This window comes from Zingiber officinale, chromosome 8A, assembly GCF_018446385.1.
Source record: "Zingiber officinale cultivar Zhangliang chromosome 8A, Zo_v1.1, whole genome shotgun sequence".
Taxonomy (NCBI): Eukaryota; Viridiplantae; Streptophyta; class Magnoliopsida; order Zingiberales; family Zingiberaceae; genus Zingiber; species Zingiber officinale.
Window position 1 is genome coordinate 60,726,113 of NC_056000.1, and position 6,623 is coordinate 60,732,735.

Below are 6,623 nucleotides of genomic sequence, written 5' to 3' on the forward strand. Positions count from 1 at the left end.
TACAAAATTTCAAAAATCATGAAAATCATTGTAGACATTATTTAGGGCATATATTATCATGGAAAAATAGTTTTCTATGAAAATACATCATATTTTCAAAGATTGACACAAACTTGAAAACTTGCAACAACTTTAGTGTTTTCTTCAAGTTTGTGTCTAACTATTCAATGATGATTACTATCAAAAGATAGTCTTCACCAAGGTTTTCCAAAATCATTTTAAAAACATTTTCAAAACCAATATCCCACCATGTTCCTTGGGCTTAATGCACATGACTTGTACATTAGCTTTCCCAACTATGGGAAAACACATAACTATGGATTTTGATGAACTTAAAACTCAAAAGACTGCACTAAATCACCATCTTGAGTTTTGTTCATCATCCTAACATCTCACTTGTATCTAATGTGCACTAAAACACATACAAGTCACCTTATGGGTCTTTGTGAGATGTAAAATTTAGTTTTTGCCCTAATCTAGGGATCATGCATTTCTATCTAGGCATTTTGTGGATATTGAACATCCACCTAGGATGTCACTTGTTGATACTTGTTGATAAATGTCATTTGTCCTTAATTTTAAGGAAATAAACATAATGCTTGATAATGTTATGACATACATCAAAAAGAAATGATTTTCAAAAGAAAATTTCCTATAACTACATGATGTATGTATGTCATGACATTGTATTTTTGTGTTTTTCATCATAAGGTATGAATGCAAAAATAATCATGATGTCATGATATATAATGAGCAAACAAGGCATGGCAAGGTTTAGCATAAAAATAAAATACTTAGATTACCTATCTAAGTGTCCTTAAGCCTTAGCTAAATTAAAAAAATTAAACCTAGATTGCCCTCTAAACGCTCCAAGAAAATGTCAAAACCTAAATTGGCATTTCTAGTTCTCTTGATTAACTTATGTCAATTTAAATTAAACTTATTCCTCAAATGTTGGCATATTTCATTTTTCCTCAAGAGTAGCACTAAGAAAATACCAAAATCCCAACTTATTATTTATTATATTTTCCCAAATTTGTGTCATTTTAAAATAAAATCAATACTTCTCAATTTTGGCACATTTTACTCTTTCAAAGAGTGAATCATAAATCCATTTCATTTTCAAAGGCCAATAATAACCTTGAAAATGCTCCTTGAGTGTCAATTTCTTCAAAGTTGGGTTAACTACCCTCCTTCTTAGAGTTGACACTCTCTAACCCATTTATGGGGTAGAGAAAATGCTCCTAGGAACCCAAAGCTTATTTGTACTCCTTGGATGCTCTAGGTATTCACTAGGGATAACTTCCCTCGATATCTTCCTAGTGACCTTATTTGGCTTCTTAGAAGCCTTGGTCACATTTTCTAGGTCAACCCTAGGAATTTCTTCCCTTGTGACCTTTTTAGTGACTTTGTTAGATTTCTTAGAAGTCTTAGTCACTTTAGTTGCAAAAATACTCCTAGGGATAATCTCCCTAGTATTTTTGGCTTGCCTACTAGACCTAGGGTTTGTTCCATAACTATATGGAACTCTATGGTAGGAAATTACATCCTTTTTGACCTTTGGTTTGTATCCCAAACCTTTATGGTCATTGGATGACTTTGATACTCCTAGCCCTAGGGTTTGCTCATTTTGCCCTATTAGGATATTTTCCATCCTTTTTAGGGTCCTCTCCATTTTATCAAGTCTTGACCTCAAGACTTGATTTTCTTCCCACAAATCCCTAGATTTTGGTTTTCTATTTAATCCTTAAGCGTTTTTATTTCTAGACGTATAGTTATTGATCTTAGTGTTCTTGCCCAGAGTTTTATCTACATTCCTAGCCTTAGGTTGAGAGGTTTTAGCATGAAAAGCTACATGATTGTTCTTAACTTTATCATGCTTCCTATTTTTATGGTAAATAGCGTTAAAATGATATAAGTTAGAACTAGCATGCTTTTTACCATAATTTAAAGGGATATGCTCAATGAATGATACCTTCCTTTTTACCTTGGAGGCTCCCCCTTGAATTGAGCTTCCTCCTTGAACCTTGACCACCTTCTTTCCCTTAGGGCATTGACTTCGGTAATGCCCCTTTTGATTGCAAGAGAAGCACACAATGTGCTCCTTGCTCTTCTTTGTTGTGGGGGTGGTCTCCTTGGCCTTCTCCTTGCCCTTGGGTGCCACTTAGCCCTTCTTTTTAGCCAATTTGGGACACTTGCTCTTGTAGTGTCCATTCTCCCTACACTCAAAACATATAATATGATTTTTATTTTTAATTGAAATGTTTATACCTTCACATGTAGGGATGACACTTGGTCCTCCATGTGATGTGGATGTAGAGGCTTCCTCTTGATCCGATAGTGAAGCTCCCCCATTTGATTTAGCTTGACTTGTGGAGGTGGAAGCTTCTTCATCCTCTTCTTCTTTTGACCCGGATGTGGAGACTTCTTCTTCTCCTTGATCCGATGTCACTGAAATTTGCTCCCCCTCAATCCTAGAGGTGGAGGCTTCTTCTTCTTTTTCATCCTCTTGCACGTTAAACAAGGAATATGCTCCTTCCTTGTTCTTTTGGTTGTACTCCTTTGAGGATGATGCTTTTTTGAACTTCTTCTTCTTCGAAAGTTGAGCATCTCTCAACTTCGGAGTCCTCTTCCTCTTCCTCTTGATTTTGCTCCAATGAGTCACCCTCTTTGGATTCTTCTTGGATTTGTACAGTGGAGGGGATCTCATGAATTGATGCCAATTTGCACCATAGCTCATTGGCATCCTTGAACTCTCCAATTTTGCATAGAATTGTGTTAGACAATAAATTAACCAATAATTTGGTTACCTTGTCATTTGCTTCGCACCTTTGGACTTGCTCCGGGCTCCATTTGCTCCTCCTGAGAACTTTTCCCTTTGAATTCGTTGGAGCTTCGAAGCCTTCCATAAGAGCAAACCATTGCTCTATCTCCACCATTAAGAAATTCTCGATCCTTGATTTCCAAAGATCGAAACTTGTTGAAGTGTATGGTGGAGCCACCCTTGTGTCAAATCCAAGTCCATCTTGGAATTCCATTTTGAAGTTGAGCCTTTTGATGAAGTCTTCGACTTGTAGAATTTTCTCCAACTTCTTCACCCTCTAGCTCTTTGCCCCTTCTGACGATGATTCCGGTGAAGAGCGGTCTCGCTCTGATACCACTTGTTGGGACCGAAAAGTAGCTAGGGGGGTGAATAGCTCGTCGCGTACTTGTGTGCTTCGTTGCTTGTTTCTTCAAGGATGTGCAGCGGAAATACAAAGAAACAAAAACATACAACGTTAACAAATGGATTTTACTTGGTATCCACCTCACAAGAGGTGATTAGTCCAAGGATCCACGCACACACACACCCTCCGCTATGAATAACACTCCTTTATGATAACTACAAAAGGCAGAGAAGCCCTATAACACTCTCAATACAAGAAGAAGGAAAAGGAAACAAAATACAAGCAAAAGCTTACAAGTTATGTAGCAAAAACCCTAACCCTAACTTCTTGTTGTTGCCCGCCTCTTGATCTTGGATCACTTGCAACCTTGCTCCAAGAACCCTTCAAGAACTGGCGGTGGAGTGGAGAAGAAGTGTGGAGAGCTGCTGGAGAGGATCGGAGATGAATCGTAAAGTTGCTCCCGAAGGAATCGAACGTCTGCGGCTTTTATCGACGCTAACGGTCGGATCCCGATCGATTGGATTGCTCCCAATCGATCGGGGAGGCTTTGGATCGATCGGTTGATCGATCCAGAGTGCCTTTGTCCTTTCGGTAAATTGCCTGGATCGATCGGGTGATCGATCCAGGGCTTATCGTGCGAAATCGCAGCTCCCAATCGATCCACTGATCGATTGGGGTATCTGGATCGATCGACCGATCGATCCAGAACTGTTCTGTGCGATCGCGCAATTGTCCCAATCGATCCACTGATCGATTGGGAGGAGGATATCATGAAGACTCATCCAATCGATCGGCTGATCGATTGGGCATGAGCCAATCGATCGGGTGATCGATCCAGCTCATGATTTCTCCCTAAAATCAAGTCTAAAGCCTCCTAAACCAACATCTGGTCAACCATGACCTATTGGTTTATCATGTCTAGCATCCGGTCACCCTTAACCTGCTAGAACTCGCTCACCAAGTGTTCAGTCAATCCCTTTGACCCACTTGGACTTTTCTCCTCTTGCCAAGTATCCAATCAATCCCTTGACCTACTTGGATTTTCACCAGATGTCTGGTCAACCTTGACCCATCTGGATTTTCCCCGTGCCTGGCTTTACTCACCAGGACTTCCAACTGCCTAGCTTCACTCACTAGAACTTTCACCTGGCTTCACTCACCAGGATTTTCTCACTGCCTAGCTTCACTCACTAGGACTTCCAACTGCCTAACTTCACTCACTAGGTCTTTCACCTGGCTTCACTCATCAGGATTTTCTCACTGCCTAGCTTCACTCACTAGGACTTCCAACTACCTAGCTTCACTCACTAGGTCTTTCACCTGACTTCACTCACAGGATTTTCATACTGCCTAGCTTTACTCACTAGGACTTTCACAATCAAGTATCTGGTCAACCTTGACCTACTTGATTTCTTCTTCAACCATCTCCCCACATGAACAATCGCACCTGCAATCTCCATGTGTTGTCTATATGTATTGTCAAACATTGAAACCATGACCAAGACTCAAGCTTGGTCAACCAGGTCAACCTTGACCTAAGGGATATTGCCCCAACATTTAAGACTCTAGCTTAACTTGGGTTGATCACATCAAAAAGGGGGAGATTGTTGGAATCCCAAGGTTATTTTGGTGTGATCATCAAATTAAATTAGGTCCTGTGTGTTTCTAACCTTGTGTCTAAGTGTGCAGGAGCTTAGGAGCACAGGTACTCGAGCGAAAGACGCAATTAGCGAGAAGGACGGCACACGGTGCATCTGAGGGATGAGGCGCTGCGGAAGAGTACACCGGCGGACGAGAAGGAAGCGTGCGGTGGTTCTGAGGGACGAAAGCGGGAGCGGAAGATTGCTCGAGGAGCAAGAGACGCAGCTAGCGAGAAGGTCGACGACCGAGGGATGAAGACTGCGGATGAGTATGCTGGCGGACGAGAAGGAAACACGCGGCGATTACGAGGGACGAGAAGCCGGAGGGAAACACGCTCGAGAAGACCGAAAGTTGGGTTCGGTTGAGCTCTTTTGCGGATGTCAATGATCACCCAAGTGAGCGGATCCGGAGTTGAAGATCCGGACCGAGGTGAACTGAACCAGAGCAGTGGTCCCGGATGAAAAAGTCAACACGGGTTGACTTACTGGTCCGGGGCGCTCGGACCAGCCCGGGGCGCCCGGAACCCCTCCGGACGCCCGGGCCAGCATGTTTGACCAGAGCGCGTCTAATGTGTTCTGAACGTTGGTGGATAAAGTTTTATCCCCCCAGGGCGCCCAGAACCCTTCCAGACACCCCGACTAAGGCTATAAATATAGCCTTGGTCAAAAAGCTTTTTAAACGAACTCCAGTAATTCATTTCCAACGCTTATGTGCTTTAGAGTTGTATTTAAAGCTTCTGTTTTCTGCGCTTCGACGTTGTAAGAGGCTTCTCCGCCTGAAGGAGATTGATAGTGCGCTTCATCCTTTCCTTGGATTAACAACCTCCCCGATTGTAACCAAGTCAATCTTGTGCCTCGTCTTTTTAATGTTTTATTTATCTGCTTTGTTTATTTTACAAGTGTTAGCTTAAAGAGTTCGAGAAAGGGTTGTTTGCTTTATTTTATAGGATATCCAACAACCTCCCCTTCCAGCTGGTCGTAACGGTCCTACATAAATGAATTGGTCGGTTTGACGGATTGACTATTCACCCCTAGTAGTCGCTCTGGTGGCTAGCAAAGATCATAATTTTTTTAAAAATAAAAACAGCATGTTAGGAAAAAGCGCACTTTGAAAAATATAAAAGTACGGTGGGGTTTTTGAAAAAATTCTAAACTCAGATGCCTCTTTGATAAAATAGATGATAGGTAAAATGCCGAGATATAACTTTGATTAAATCTCTTTAAAATGGTGCATTTTTAAAGTGGTATAGTTTAATTAAACTTAATCAAAGATGAATTTCAAATACAAAATTTTGAGCATATAAATTATAGATGCAATATTATTTTAATATCTTTCTAATGAAGTGCTCTTTAATGATATTAATTCAAGTCCATTGTATTATGAACTTCGAGGTAAATCCATTTTTACTTCTACTCACAAGGAATATAATTTATTCCAAATATATTTTTAATGCGGATAGAATTTGCTTGTTTGAAAGTGAAAGGGAGCAATTTTTTTTATTACTTGCTGGGTATGCCAATTTTTTCATCAAATAAATACAAGGAATAATTTTTGAAATATATTTCTCCAATTAATTATGGCATTTGCTATGTTCCATTGCTTTAGAAGGAAAATTTATAATAGGCAAAAAAACTAAAGGAGAAAAATTAAAGATAATAAAGCTCTTGGATTTATTTTCTATCTAATTTTCGATCTTACCCCCAAACGACACTCGTACGAATTCTCCTCCTCCTCACTCGACCCCACGTGCAACACATGCAAATTGAGTCGTTAGGGCATCTCTCATAGAAGTTTTTCAGTATAAATTTGTTCCTG